This window comes from Phaenicophaeus curvirostris, chromosome Z (assembly GCF_032191515.1).
Source record: "Phaenicophaeus curvirostris isolate KB17595 chromosome Z, BPBGC_Pcur_1.0, whole genome shotgun sequence".
NCBI classification, from domain to species: domain Eukaryota; kingdom Metazoa; phylum Chordata; class Aves; order Cuculiformes; family Cuculidae; genus Phaenicophaeus; species Phaenicophaeus curvirostris.
In genome coordinates, this window is record NC_091431.1 from 65,218,975 (window position 1) to 65,234,450 (window position 15,476).

The window sequence follows — 15,476 nt, forward strand, 5'->3', positions numbered from 1 at the left end:
ACAGATCTTTCCTACTTAGAATTATAGAATCATAGAATCGTTAAGGTTGGAAAATACCTCTAAGATCAAGTCCAGCTATCAACACAATACCAACATGCTCACTAAACCATGTCCTGAAGAACCACATCTACACAGTTTTTGAACACCTCTAGGGATGGTGACTTCACCACTTCCCTGGGCAGCCTGTTCCAAGGATTCACCACTCTTTTGGTAAATAATTCTTTTCTAATATCCAACCTGAACCTCCCCTGGCACAACTTGAGGACATACGTCCACTTCTCGTGTGTATATACATATACGTATGTATGTGAAACAGTAATGTAGCTCTATGTTCTTTCTAAATCTCCCAATTAACATCTTCCTTCAGTTTTATCTTCTCACTGTGTTCACACTGGTTTGTTACACCGTGTACAAGAGCAATTAGCACTTGAATGAGTCCCTTCCTGCCCAGTTTAAACAGCCCAGTTGCTCTTCCTTTGTCCCCTTTTGTATAAACCCTATCCTTTTCTGTAGGGACTGCTGCCAAAGGACATGGTTGATCTAGTCTGACTTGAATAGGAGAGGAGAATCTTCTGTTTGCAGAGGTTCTTTTCTTTGGCTGTTGGGAATGTCTTTAGGTTTGAGTTTGTAACATGAGCTTTGGTTTGTCAGAGTCAATCTCTGCTGTCCTGGTAGATACTGAAAAGTCTGGAGCTTCTCAGAAGTGACAGTTTCAGTCCAGATCAAAGGCAAAGAATCTCCATTGCTGTCAAGAGTTGCATCCCTACAGTGTCCATCAGCTGGCTATGGCACCCAGGAGGTAATTCAGGGCATCGAGTCTCGACTCTGTGATTGCCTGACTTAATGATGCTTAATTTGTTATTGCTGAGTGTTTTGCTAACTCTTTCCCCTCTAAGAAAATGGGATCCTATGTGTCAGACAAATAAAATGCTGGAAGCCTGATTGTAGGAGGGGGGAATTACCAGCATCTTATGGAACCGAAACTGTACTCTCTGCATTCCTGCTGTAATTATACCTGATAGAGAAGAGCCTCAGAGCCTCTGCGTAACAAGACAGTTTATTTAAATTGCTACCAGGTAGGGACTTGTCAATTCACAGTGTATTAGGCCCATAAAAGACCACAAGATCACCTGACCAGACCTCTCAGATGGCCCAGGGGAAGGCTTTCATGCAGTCCTCACCACATTGTGCAAAGCCTTCTCCCAGGGCTCAGAAGGACCCAGGGTGTGTGCTCGCTGGTGTCTCATGCCAGCTCATTCTTCTGTCTTCTCAGACTGTCCACTTGGGGTTTCAGTGGTGCAGCAGCCTATGCCAAGTGCCCTTGGCCACTTCCCCATGCAGGCTGTCTCCTGCCTCGGTTGCTCTGGGCTCTCCTGGCATCACTTGAGCAGCAGTGGGAACTGGTTCCTCCTATCTGCACTGCGTAGAGCATCTACCCTGCTTCTGCTCCTCTGGGCAGCTGTGTTCCTACCAGCTGTGGCTACCTGCTGTGGCTACCTGCTTATACTACCCCTGTACCTCCCTCTCCTGGGAGCACATAGCAACAGTGCCTGTACAGACTTGCAATTTTGCTGGTTTGGGCTTTTGCACTCGCCTGTAAGATCAGGGTGGATGGACATTGGTGTCTTGTGGGTCTATAGATTTTCTCATGTTCCCCCTGATTCCATCAGTCTTGTGCTCCTGCCTGGGGCAGCAGGTTTGGTTAAGCTGACCACAGTAGATTGCAGCATAATCTGAGCCTCAACCCACACCATAAGCAGGAGCTCCTGTTGCCCTTGCTCGCATGGAGATGCCGTCCCTCTAGCAGTGGCAAAGCATCCCAGGGGAGCCTGGTGCCCTCTGTTAGCATTTGTAGCAAAGGATGCCTGGTCTCAAGCACGTTGGCAGGAAAACTGATGCAAAAAATAAACATGAGGGATTATGAAGATTTTCAGGTAAGAAAGTACTGCAAGAATACTGTGCAGAAAGCTGCACGGGGTTAGGTCCCCAGTTGCTACATAAGCACTGTGGAAAGCACTCTTACTGCATTTTGCGGGCAGCATGAGCTTTTTCAGGCATTACGTTTGCAAGGAGTCAACGTGACTGAAGAGGAGATCCAGGCACAACTGGGTCAGAGACCTGCAAGGGCCACCCTGTTTGATAACAATGGTTTGGTGAGATAATGATGCTGTGGGAGTGTTTATTAGGGAGTCCTCTCATTCTACAGGAAACAGAAATACTCGCTGGCCTTGAGACATCCTAAAGCTCTGTGTTCTGGGAGTGCTTCCTGCAGCTCAGGGTTAGAGCTGCTGAATAACATCCTTTCTGCCTTGCGCTGCTGCTGGCCAAAAGGCATGGATTAGGGTGGTGAAGAAACCTGGTGCATGTGATTCCACGGTCATGCCAAGAAACCTGGGAAACAAAATTTTCTTGCCTGAGCACCTTGGTCAGGCAGTGTTTCCCTTGTTTGCCAGCACTATACACAGATTAAGCCCAAGAAATTTAGAAGGAGGGCAGGCAGGGAGGAGTAGAACCTGCCTGGGAAAACCAGCAATTTGCTAATAGATGCTGTGGTGAATTGAGACATCCTCACCTCCTCTTCCTAGTGTCCTCCCAGGCGTCATGTGTGCTGTCACCGTTGCATGGCTTTGAGCAGGAGAGACACAGGGCACAGCTGGCTTGCCTGTGTCCTTGCTGCCTTGCACTCTACATCCTGGTCCAGCTGTCATCCAAATTCTGGGTGGTGGGATCTTCCACCCTCTTTCTGGAAGGAGCTATTCAGAGGTTGTTCAAGGACCTTTCCAGCAGCTGCTAGCTTGCACATTTCTATAGGCAGCAGGAACGCATTTCTATAGGCAGTGCCAGCACATTTCTATAGGCTTTCTCCCCCACTCTTTGGCATTGCAGCTCATACTGTGCTGCTGATCACGTCCACCCAACACCCCACTGGTGCAGTTATCTGTGGGTTTTATCGCCCAACAATGCGTGCAATGTTATTGTGCTAAAAAGAAAACAAAGCCTAATCCATTTTAAATTAAAACAGTGCCCCAGTGTCATGCAACTGATGCAGACGTGGTCTGGCTGTGCAGTCCTGCCAGCTCTTCCAGAGCTTTACCTCAGAGGTGCTGGGCTGCGCACTCTGCTCCCAGTAGACATCAGCCACAGCCTTCAGGTTGGGGAGGGGCTGGTTTGCACAGGCCCCCTCTGCTCCAAAGCCCCCGGGGCTCTCCTGTCTCCTAAAGAACTGTGTTAGTTTGGGTGGGAGGCAGGCTATTGCGATGTGCTAGACGTCAACAGCAGGCAGAAACCAGAGAAGATAGAAGCATGTAGGTTCTTTCCTCGGTGGTATAAAGCTGCCATAGAGCCTTGGCCAAGTCTGGCCTGGGATTTAGGAAGTCTTGAAGGGTATGAAGGGAGGTGAGCAATGATATGGTATTCACAAAGCACGGCACTGTTATTTTCAGCCCAAGAGAAGATTTTTTTTGGCTGTATTGCTTCTGTTTTAAGAAATTAGTTTCTATGATGGCCCCTTGCAGCTGCATTTGTGGGCCAGGAATATTACAGAGACCACTCAGGAGGCAAGGCTGGCCCCCTGCTATCCTAGCCCTTTTTCAAGTGATTTTATTTCCAACTGATGCATGCATGGACACTGGCCACAGACATTATACAGGGCAGACCCGTGGTGCCCATACTGGGCTATATGGTAGAAAACAATCCTTTGCGGCTGCGATGAGCAGGCTCACCTTCCCCTCTTCCTCACTCCTGGCTCTGGCAAGAGAAATGAAGCTTCATCCCATTGTGGAGGGAGATACGCCGTGCCCTGACAGCTCCACTGTGCAAAGCCATTTGGCTCATTTTATCTATAGCTCTTTTATGTTTGGACTACTGTGCAGCAGTTGTGGGTGTGCTGCAGCCCGTTGCAGCAAGTCTTGCCAGTGGGAGCTCCGGCTACAAATCCCCTCTGCAATTCCCGCCTGTCTGCTCACCTCTTGCTTGCCACTGCATGCAGGAGGGACTGGCTGCAGAAGATCAAGGCTAGCATGTGCTGATGTGACTTACGTCCATTTAGCCCGTTATAAGCCTGATTTGGGCAATTAAGCCAGGTGGCCGTAAGTAAAATCTCTTCTGTCTGCATGCTGCATCTCTCTGCATCTGACAAGTGCCCTGCTGTGAAAGGTGCAGATCCTGTGAGTTTACAGCTGGCACTAGGGCACATGGAGGGTGGCTGCTGGCAGGCAGACAGGAGCGGAGCACCCCTGGGGCAAGTGCTGGGCAGTGCTGGGATGTGCTAGCGTGCCGCCTCAGGGAAAGCCTGTTCAGCATATGGCAGAACCTCATGATTTCTGTGAGGCTCTCTGACAGCGCTCTTGGCTCTTCTCTCCTGTGTCGCAACCAAGAAAGCGTCATTTGTGAATCCAACTTCCTTTTCTTCAGCCTATTTTGCCAGCTCATCTCTGAAGAGGATGATGATTAACAACAGAGGTGATGGGGTGTATTGGATCTCAAGTATCCTGGCCTGCTATGTGTTAAAGAGGATTCTTGTTTTCCATCTGCTGACTTCCACACAAGTGGCACCAGAGACGCTCAGGGCATCTGACCTCCAGAGCTCAGTTTCTGGACATTTTTGATAGCAGAACAGTTCCAACCCTTGTGAAATGCCCTGCCGGGATGACTGTCAGGAGTTCTGACAGCAGAGACTGGCTGTAGGTGGGGGCAATCTATTTGGAGGTCAATACAAGAGCCCTCTGGGGAAAATCCCAGATTTAAAAGTTAGCAAAGTGAGGATTAACTGTGAGACCTAAGTGGCCTGGGTCTCTTTGAAGGTATGGCCCATGAAAGCCAAGCATGCAGGCAAGTAACAGAGCAGCCTTAGGAAATGAAAGGTTTTTTCCTGGAAATCCATGTACTGGAAAATGATCTTGAGTCCTATAAGCAGAATATTGTGAATTCCTACCAGGACTCTGTGCCAGGAGGAGCTAATGGTTTTTCATTCAGTAGGGAGCAAGGAAGGGATTCTTCCTCCATGAGCTGTTTTGATGAGCCTGAGATTGATGTAAAGGGTCCTGTTCTGGCATCTGCATCTTTGAAATAAATTTGATGGAAAATTGGAGGGGGTACAGGAAAAACTGCAGACTGCTGTAAGGCAGTAAAAATGTCGTTCAGAGAGAAATTTAAAGGGCTTCATTTGATTAGTTCGTCAAGCTGGCTCTTGAGAGGTTCTTCAGATAGGGTATGTGAAAATACATGGGCGTCCTGGACTAGCACCATGGTAAAACGAGCAGTGCGGCATTATAGTCAGACTAACAAAAAACAAATATTAAACAAATAATTTCAACATTCATTGGAGGAGATTCCTCATGGAAATCCTAAGTCCCCCTAAGTTTTTGGAGCTCCATCCATGGTTTGTTCAAACCATGTGTTTCCCAGAAACGAAGATTGAGTCACGCACAAGCTGCTGGGTCAGTGCCAGGGTGACTGGGTGAGGTGATGCATAGTTAGGCAGAATTTCACAGCTCTAAGTCTATAACTGCAAACTCCTCATTTGCTCTGCCATAGGAGTATCCTACCTGATATCCCAGTTACTTTTTATTTTGTTTTAACTTCTTCAGGTCTGTAAGACACTGCCACAGTAATTCAGAGTGCTTATTTTTAATTTTCTCTACCTTTAGGTATCTGGTTTGTGGTTTTATGGCACCAGCAGAGGCTTTCTTAGTTTGTTTCCCTTTTTGGAGAAGATTTTAAGAAAGAAAAAGTCATCACACAGGTACCTCTGATGCCAGTGATCTGAGTAGCTCTAACCAGCACCAAATATCATCTAAGTAGTGAAACATGTTTGGTTTCTAGGGGTATGGAGTTTGCAGTTCTGGGGAAATGTTTACCAGGAAACATTTCACAACTTTCTGTAAATTACAGAGAAGATCCTCAGCTTTGCTCATTTCTTATTCATTAAGAAGTTTCTGTTTCCCTAATGCCAGTTCACACTGTGGCAAGAGGCAGGGGAGTATCTTGGTAGTTTCCTGTGACTATAACACAATTCAGAGTTTGCTGATGGCTTCTAGTAGGAGACACTTGTACCAGCCATTGCTTGCTCAATTAAAATACCCAGGGAACTAGCCTGAGGTCATGGTGATTAACGTTTCTTACATGTGAGGAAATTTCTGTACACAAGCTTGTTACAGAAAATAACCTTACATTGAGTGATAAAATTTTAGTTACACAAGTAGAAGGTTAAAAAAGTTTACAAGCATGATTCTTAATTTCAAGGACAGCAGTAAGAGAAATAAATTACAGAAACCAGTTAATGAAGTCACCTGAATTGAGAAGCACGAGGACTTGGCATGGAATAAAGAGTGGCATGGAATTTTTTTGTTCACTCAGAACAAAAGCCATCTGAAACTTGTGTCCTGAATAATGTGTAAATATTTTAGGAGGCAACTCCAGCCCTCAGTAGTTGTATAACTCCAGTGAATCATACTGAGAATGAACAAAGAATCTGCTAGCAGTTGTAAAAGTGGTGGATCAGCAAAGGATGCTGTGGCTTGGAGATGAACATAGAGAAGAAACCCAAGAATCATTCCGGGATGAGATCCTGCAGAGGAAACTCTAATATACACCACAAAAGTAGTATTTGTGTGAGACTGAGGGAACAATAGAGCAGAGATGGCTGCTACATAAAGATTAAAAATTGTTAATTGTGACTTCACAACTGAACAAATGTCTGGTTCCATGTTGCTAGACATCACAACAGAAGCAGAGAACCCAGCAAAGAAGACTTGGGAGTGCTGTTGGGTAAGAAGCCAAACATGAGCCAGCAATGCGCGCTTGCAGCCCAGAAAGCCAACCAAATCCGGGGCTGCATCAGAAGTGTGAGAAGCAGATTGAGGAAGGAGATTCTGCTCCTCTACTCTGCTCTCATGAAATCCCACCTGGAGTCCCACATTCAGTTCTGGAGTTCTCAGCCCAGGAATGGCATGGGTCTGTTAGAGTGAGTCCAGAGCAGGGCCAGGAAGAGGATCAGAGTGCTGGACCACCTCCCATTCAAGGGCAGGCTGAGAGTTTGTCTTGCTTAGCCTGGAGAAGAGAAGGCTCAGGGAAGACCTTATAGCAGCTTTCCAGTACTTAAAAGGGGCTCCAGGAAATCTGGGGAGGGGTTCTTTATCAGGGAGTGCAGGGACAGGATGAGGGGTAAGGGTTTTCAGCTGAAAGAAAGGAGAGTTAGATTAAATATTCAGAAGAATTTTTTTCCTGTGAGGGTGACCAGGCACTGGCACAGGTTCCCCCAAGAAGTCATGGTTGCCCCATTCATGAATGTTTCCAAGGCCAGGCTCTGAGCAACCTGATCCAATGGAATGTACCCCTGCCCATGGCAAGGGTGTTGGAGTGAGATGATCTCTAAGGTCCCTTCCAACCCAAACCATTCTATGACTCTATGAAAAAGCAAGTATAAGAACAGGTCACTCAATACAGAAGAAAGCACAGAGATTAAGAGATTCAAATGGCTTGGAGTTCATAGTCAGAGAGCTGAAAGAAGCAACAACTAGCAGGTCTGGTGTTCAGCTGGAGGTGGTGCCGCACAAGAGACAGATAAAAGTACCTCACTTTCAGTGGAGAAAAACGGATCTAGTTATCAATAGAAGAAGGAAACGTAGAGATTAAGCAGGAAGAAGGAGAGATTTGAATGTGTGTTTGGTACAATGATTTTGTACCAAACTAAGCCAGTCTCTCTCTGGAGAAAGGAAGCATTATGGGTCACTGTACCAGGATTTCAATAAGTTATTTAAAGTGATTTCAGGTTTGAGTACTAATTAAAGTGAGGAAGATGGGCATAAGGACTGTAAAGATTCAAGGGAAAAATAATAGGTTATCTCAAGAAAAGAAGCACTGCATTGTGAAGAACTCCTTTCAGGTAGTTGTAGAGAGCAATGAGGTCACCCCTCAGCCTCCTCTTCTCCAGGCTAAACAACCCCAGCTCTCTTAGTCGCTCCTCATAAGGCCTGTTCTCCAGCCCCTTCACCAGCTTCGTTGCTCTTCTCTGGACTCGCTCCAGAGCCTCAACATCCTTCTTGTGGTGAGGGGCCCAGAACTGAACACAGGATTCGAGGAGCGGTCTCACCAGTGCCGAGTACAGAGGGAGAATAACCTCCCTGGACCTGCTGGCCACGCCGTTTCTGATCCAAGCCAAGATGCCATTGGCCTTCTTGGCCACCTGGGCCACTGCTGGCTCATGTTCAGTCGCTGTCAACCAACACCCCCAGGTCCCTCTCCTCCAGGCAGCTTTCTAGACAGACTTCTCCTAGTCTGTAGCTGCACAGGGTTGTAGTGCCCCAAGTGCAAGACCTGGCACTTGGCCTTGTTAAACCTCATCCCATTGGACTCAGCCCAGCGGCCCAGCCTGTTCAGATCCCTTTGGAGCCTCCCGACCCTCCAGCAGATCAACACTTTCACCCAGCTTAGTGTCATCCGCAAACTTGCTAAGGGTGCACTCGATGCCTTCATCCAGGTCATTGATAAAGAAATTGAACAGAGCTGGACCCAGCACTGAGCCCTGGGGAACCCCACTTGTCACTGGCCTCCAGCTGGAGTTAACTCCATTTCCCACCACTCTCTGGGCCCGGCCAGCCAACCAGTTTTCCACCCAGGAGAGTGTGCGCCTGTCCAGGCCAGAGGTGACAGTTTCCTGAGCAGAATGCTGTGAGAAACTGTGTCAAAGGCTTTACTGAAGTCCAGGAAGATACATCCACAGCCTTTCCCTCATCCAGCAGCCGAGTCACTTTGTCATAGAAGGCGATCAGGTTAGTTTGGCAAGACCTGCCTTTTGTGAACCCATGTTGACGGGGCCTGATCACCCGGTTCTCTTGCATGTGCTTCATGATAGCACTCAGGATCACCTGTTCCATGACTTTCCCTGGCACTGAGATCAGACTGACAAGCCTGTAGTTTCCTGGAGAATGTCCTGAGTTGGAAGGGACCCACAAGGACCATCAAGTCCAACACTTGTCCCTGCACACGACAACCCCCAAATTCACACCATGTGTCTGAGGGCATTGCACACATGTTTCTTGAGCATTGTCAGGCTTGGCACCATGGCTGCTTCCCTGGGAAGCTGTTCCAGCGCTCCACCACCTGCTGGGGAAGAACCTTTTCCTAATATCCAACCTAACCCTCCCGTTGCACACCTTCCTGCCATTCCCTCTGGTCCTATCATTGGTCACCACAGAGAAAAGGTCAGCACTGGTTCCTCCTCCCTCATTTGTAAGGAAGCAGTAAATTGCGATGAGGTCTCCCCTCAGTCTCCTCTTCTTCAGGCTGAGCAGATCAAGTGACTTCAGCTGCTCCCCATACAACTTCCCCTCTAAACCCTTCACCAACTTCTTGGCTCTCCTCTGGACACTCTCCAGTAGCTTTATAGTCTTTTTATACTGTGGTGCCCAAAACTGCACGCAGTACTCGAGAGTGGGACAGCCTCCTTCCTCAGCCAGCTAGTCATGAACCGCTTGTTGTAGCATGAAATCTCATGTTCCTGACTGCTGGTGAGCTGCTAATGAGAACTGCTGATACCAATTAGTGTAGGAAAAGAAAAAAGACCAAGCAAACCACTGATTTTGTGCTTACTATGAGCACACATACTATGTGCTTACCATGTAGCAGAAATATTTTCCTTATATGTTAAATGTATGATTCACTATGTAAATTATTCAGAAAAAAAATAATTAAAACTTGAAGAGGTGCAGAGGTTTAATAAGATCATGAGAAGAAGAGGCATTTATGTCCTGATAAGCTAAGCTCTTTTGGACTTCTCTCTAACCTTTTAAAACACAGTTTGAGTAGGGCTGCCTATAAATAAGTGAGGGAATAAATACAACCAAAAGGGCAGCCTTCGCATAGGAACAAATGAATGCATTTTAATGGAAAAATCAAAGAAGATTCATAAACACTGAGGTTTTATAATAAGCCCAAGGAATTACAAGGCAGGAGGAGGACCATGTTTTCCACATATAGCTTGATCAAGTTCGTGCGGGAGGCCACGTAGCAGCTTTTTAACAAAGGGGATCAGATTCAGTGCCCAGGCAAGTGCTGTCAGTCCTAATTTGCACATAGCTATAGGTAAAATCTTGTTCTGTTTGCTGTAATTAAAAAGATTGACTTATTCACTGCTTGAGATAGATCACGGTGCAACTCACTGCTCTTGGAAGTGTTTGCCAGCTCCCAGTCTCTACATTTTTATCCTGCTGGGACAACGCTGTAGTTGGTGTTGGCCAGCAGCTGCTGGGGAGGTTCCTTGCTTATCTGGAACAGACTGACACGGTGATCCAGAGGCTCCTATGTAGACCTTGCCTGAAGTCAGCCTTTCTATTTTCCCGAAATTTTGAGACTCAGATTTGTAAGTAAATCTCTTGAAATAATAATCAGTTCCTCACTATACAAGATTTTTTCTTTTTAGGCTTTACCAGTAGGTAATGATGAATATACAAATATTATACATTATAATTGCACATAGAAACACAAAAATATATATTCTAAAACCATCTGTAGTAGAGCTGCTATAATTCATAGCTCCAAAGTAGCTGCCATATCATGGGGGTGGCCCTGGTCCAGGACCTCCCAAGTCAACAGGCTCCTCCAGCTACTTGCTTCCTACAAGTTGGTTACACAGTTGAGAAGACTAGGGTCTGGCCAGGTGGGATCTAGAGCCCCATAACATGGGTGCTGGGATTTTTCTGAAATTAGGAACTAGTATCCTAGAAAACCAAGGGACAGCAGCAAAATATTTAATACTCTTCCCTCAAAATATTCTTTGCTGTCCAACCCTTAGGCACTGCAAGTTGGCTATTTGCTGGAGATAAGCTATTCACTGTGGTTGAGAAGGTCTGGAGCAGCTGAAGGTACCAGAACAATGAATGTACAACTATAGAGATGAGAACAAGAACTGGTAGGAGACATTTCTTTTAAGAGACCTTTTGCAACTGCAAAGCAGAGTCTAATACCACCCTGGAGTAAAGATTATTATTTAGGCAACTCTAACCAAATCTCAGTAACGAAACACAAACTGCAGGTGCTCGTGTCTGGGATTCACCTCAGTGAATGGCATATACCAGTCCGGTTTCATCTGAAAGTTATCCAGGGAACTTCTAGACCGTGAACAGGCACAACAACAGCACTGACAAACTAGTGCCTGCTGCTGTTACATTAAAAGTAACAGACAATAAGCCTGGAAAAGAGGTCAGGAATTCATTAGTATATCCCGTGGGAAAGGATTACTGGTACAAATTTGAATCAGACCCAGAGTCCCAAAGTTAGAATCATAGAATTCTAACTTCTAAGTTATTCTAGACATCCAAGCCTTATCTTGACATGAGTTAATTTTCCTGGGAATGGCGTTAGTTTTACTGAGAATAAATTCTTTTACAAGCATTTAGAGGTCATCCCTCCCCACAACCCTAGAAGTAAAACAAGACCAGCCAGTGTTTCCAGAAGTACATCAATTGTCACCCATCCCAGTGCATCCTGTGCTGCTGAGGATCACAGAACTTCCCTGGGACACTGGTGCTTTGTGATTCAGGCTGGATCTATACTAAGCCGAGCGGAGGTTTGGTGCTGTGCATTTCAAGATACGTCAAAGGGCACAGAGATGTGCTGCTTACAGGGGTCCGAATCCAGCTGACCAGATCTCCTCTGATATAAGTCTATCAGAGAAGATTGGCACATGTCCTTTGTTCGGGATATTACATTGGTGTGAAAACGTTGTACGGTAAGACAAATGCTGTGCTCTTCCACCTGACCTGCAAGCCTCATGGGATAGGGTTATGGATCACAGGAGGGACATCCGAAGTGCCTTGAAGATGAAGTTACCCAAGCTGCCAAGTATTGCCTTTACAAAAAAGCTGACAAAGTATAAGAGATTATAGGTGGTAAGAAGGCACGTGTGATTACAATTTCTGTGATATGATATGCTCAGCTTTGAAGAGCCATGAAGAGGGAGGACAATGAAACCTAAGAAAGATAGGGCAGTGGAGGTGACAGGTCCCTGATTTCTCGATTTATGCCGAGTCAAACGAACACTGGGTAACCTCTCTTGGGAAGCAAGCAGAAGGGATATCCGCAGCTCTGAGGAGGGAATTGCACGGGCCTTGTCCTGAAAAGGTGGCAGAATGAGCCTGGCCTTCCTCTGACACCTGGCTATCTTCTTCCTTTTTATTCATGATAAAGACCATTAATAAGTAAACTGAAGGAACATGAGAAAGAATGAGCATTGGAATTGTGTTTTATGGTTTGTTTTCCTCTCACAGACCTGTTTCCTTAAGCCTTGATAAATGATTATCTTCTTATCTGATGCCTCAGTCTAGCCAATGTTGGAAGGAACAAGGTGAATCAGAATAAAGGCTGTAGTTTGGGAGAGCATTGATCCTACCTACAGGTCACCTCCAGTAACAGAACTCTCCAGAGAGGCCAGGTGTGAGTGAGGCACAGTGGAGGGTAGGTGCCCATGGTGCCGTGTTGCCAAGGGTAGGTGGCTTCTGTTCCCAGCTGCCAGCTTTTTGGGAGGTGTTCCTTCTACTCAGTGCAAAATCTAGCCCCAGCAGGACCTTCTGTCCCACTTGAGGGGTCTTGAGCCCTCTTGCAGTGGGCTAAGCACATTCATAATGAAAAAGTCCTGGGATGACCAGTGACTTGTGCTGGGAAACCGCTGAGCAAACTAGTTTAGCAGAGGTGTGAGGCCCAAAGCTGGGATTCTGGTAGCATCAAGAGGAAACTATTCCATTAACTTATCCAGTATCTTCTTGACTGTGCACAAATTGCCCACTGGATGAGGAATTACCCCATTCTGCAACCCATGAAAAATATTTTGCTGGTTGGATTCAAACTTCCTGCTTGATGATTTCAATGGATTGTGCTGTAAATCTGCTGTCCCAAGACAGTAAATGTGCGTTCCCTACTCCCTGGTCCCATACAAGCTGGGATGCTATGGGGCACAGACTTCACCAGGGTGCACATCCATGCAGCCTGCCCCTGACAGCCCTGGGGCCCCGTGTCTGCTGCTTCTGATTCTGACCCTTTTGTGGTGGGAGAAACAAAACCAAGGTCAACAACTGAGAGGAGGTTTCGCCCAAGATTTATACAACAGCAGAAAAGAGAGGATTTGTTTTGGGTGCTTTTTTTTTTTTTGGCTTTTTCTTGGTAATCCATGATGTTTACTTCACTATTTTCTTGGCAAGCAGTGAGATGACATCGCCATGACTCTGATCTCTTCTGTGAGTTGCATTAGCTAATTTAGGTCCAGCCTTATGTTGTGCACCCTTGATTACATCAACTGTGCATCACCTTGCGTCTACCAGTGCAGACCACAATCTGCCGTTGACGTGCCTGGTCACTCAACACCACTGTTACCCCCTTGAACTCTTCAAGGCAATTTCAGTCCTTTGTTGCCCTAAATCAGAGTCACAGCTAATTCTGTCCCGTTACTGCTAATGTGCTTTTTTAGACAATTTCTGAAGATGCTGAAGAGTGCAAGCACTGAAAAGGACAAAAAGCACTGAAAAGGAGAGGAGAGGAGAGGAGGGGAGGGGAGGGGTGTCCTCACCCTTCACTGAGGAGAGGGGACATGCATGGCTGAGAGTCCAAACTGCAACACTGGGGAGAGAAGACACCCACAACTGTCCCCTTCACCTGCTGTTGAGGAAAACATACACCCATGGCTGAGAGGTCCTGAACCCAACACTGAGGTTAGGGGACACCCATTGCTAAGGGATCCCATCCCCAACACTGAGGAGATGAGATGTTGCACCACTGAGGGATCCCTTACCCGTTGCTGAGGAGTGGGGACACACATGGTCGAGGGGTCCCTCTTCCCTCACTGAGGAGAGAGGACACTGACCACCGAGGGATCCTTCACCCATTGCTGAGGAAAAGGGACACCTGCTGCTGAACAATCCTTTGCTGACTGCTGAGAGGAGACACTGCTAAAGGGTCCCTCACCCATCATTGAAGAGAAGGAATGTCCATGGCTGAGAGGTCTCAATCCCATCACTAAGGACAGGGGACATCCATGGCTGAGGGGTCCCAACCCTAAAACAGAGGAGAGGAGATGTTGCACCACTGAGGGATGCCTTACCCATGGCTGAGGAGTGGGGATACCAATGGCTGAGGGATCCCTCATCCCTCACTGAGGAGAGGGGACACTGACCACTGACTTCACCTGTTGCTGAGGAAAGGAGACACCTGTGGCTGAAGAGTTCCCCACCCATCTTTGAGGAGAAAGGACACCCATGGCTGAGAGGTTCCAATGCCAACACTGAGGAGATGAGACACCTACCACTGAGGAATCCTTCACTCATTGCTGGGGAGAGGGGACACTCATGGCTGAGAGGTCCCTCATCCCTCACTGATGAGAGGGGACACCCTCCACTGAGGGATCCTTCACCCATTGCTGAGGAGTGAGGACACCCATCACTGAGGGGTGTCTCACCCTTCGCTAGGAGAAGGGAAACCCATGGCTAAGTGGTCATAATCCCAACACTGAGGACAGAGGACATCCATGGCTGAGGAGACATGAACCACTTAGGTGTCCTTCACCCATCACTGAATGAAGGGTACGCCTGTTGCTGAGGGTTCCTCCCCCATCATCAGGGAGAGGGGACATCCATCTCTGAAGGGTCTCAAACCCAACACCGAGGAGACGAGAATTCCACCACTGAGGGGTCCCTAACCCATTGCTGAGTAGAGGAAAGCCCCGTGGCTGAGGAGTCCCAATTGCAACACTAAGGAGAGAGGATACCCACCACCAAGGGATCCTTCACCCATCACTGAGGAAAGGGGCCACTCACTGCTGAGAGGTCCCAACCCCAACACCAAGGAGAGAGGACATCCATGGCTGAGGGGTCCCTCATCCACCACTGAGGAGAGCAGACATCTATCACCACAGGATCCTTCATCCATCACTGAGGAAAGGCTACAACCATTGCTGAGGATTCCTCACCCACTGCTGAGGAAAGGGGACACCCAGTGTTCGGTGGTCCCAACCCCAACACTGGGGAGAGCAGACTTCCACCACTGAGGCATCCTCACCTATTGCTGAGGAGAAGGGACACCCATGGCTGAGGAGTCCTAAGCCCAACAGTGAGGAAAGAGAACATCCACTACCAAGGGATCCTTCACCCATTGCTGAGGAGAGGGAACACTCACTGCTGAGAGGTCCCAATCCCTCACTGAGGAGAGGGGACACCCATCACTGAGGGGTCCATCACCCATCATTGAGGAAAGGGTACACCCATTACCGAGGGTTTCTCCCCCACTGCTGAGGAAAGGGGACAGCCATTGTTGATGGGTTCCAAGTCCAGCACTGAGGAGAGGAAAATTCCACCACTGAGGAGTTCCTCACCCCTCACTGAGGAAAGGGGACACCTATTACTGAGAGGTCCTAACCCCAGCACTGAGGATGGAGGACACCCATGTCTGAGGGGTCCCTCACCCATCACTGAAGAGAGGAGACATTCATTGTT